This window comes from Eimeria mitis, genomic scaffold (genome assembly GCF_000499745.2).
Source record: "Eimeria mitis Houghton genomic scaffold, Emh_scaff1015, whole genome shotgun sequence".
Lineage (NCBI taxonomy): Eukaryota > Apicomplexa > Conoidasida > Eucoccidiorida > Eimeriidae > Eimeria > Eimeria mitis.
This window is the reverse complement of record NW_013567093.1, coordinates 2,220-2,669: the sequence shown is the minus strand read 5'-3', so window position 1 is coordinate 2,669 and position 450 is coordinate 2,220.

Below are 450 nucleotides of genomic sequence, written 5' to 3'. Positions count from 1 at the left end.
CAGCTGCAGCAGCTGCAGCACAAGCAGCTACAGCTCGCCATCAAGCCTGGTGAATTACGCAGCTTCCTATTTGCCAGACTGGCTAGCTGGCTCTCCGCCTGGCTAGCTGGCTAGCTAGCTGGCTAGCTAGCTGGCTAGCTAGCTGGCGAGCTAGCTGGCTAGCTACCTGGCTAGCTAGCTGGCTAGCTTGCTGCCTATCTAGTTGGTTAGCTAGCCAGTTAGCTAGCCGGCTATGTAGGTGGCTAGCCATGTGGCTAGCTAGCTAGCTATGTGGCTAGCTGGGTCGCTAGCTACGTTACTAGCTATGCGGCTAGCTAGCTAGCTAGCTAGCTAGCTAGCTAGCCAGGCAGTGGGGGGAAGAGAGGTGTTGGCTTGGGCAGGATGCCGCCCCCCACGCCCAGAGAGCCCCAAGCCAAGGAGTAGCTGGGGGACCCTTGCTGCTGCTGCTGC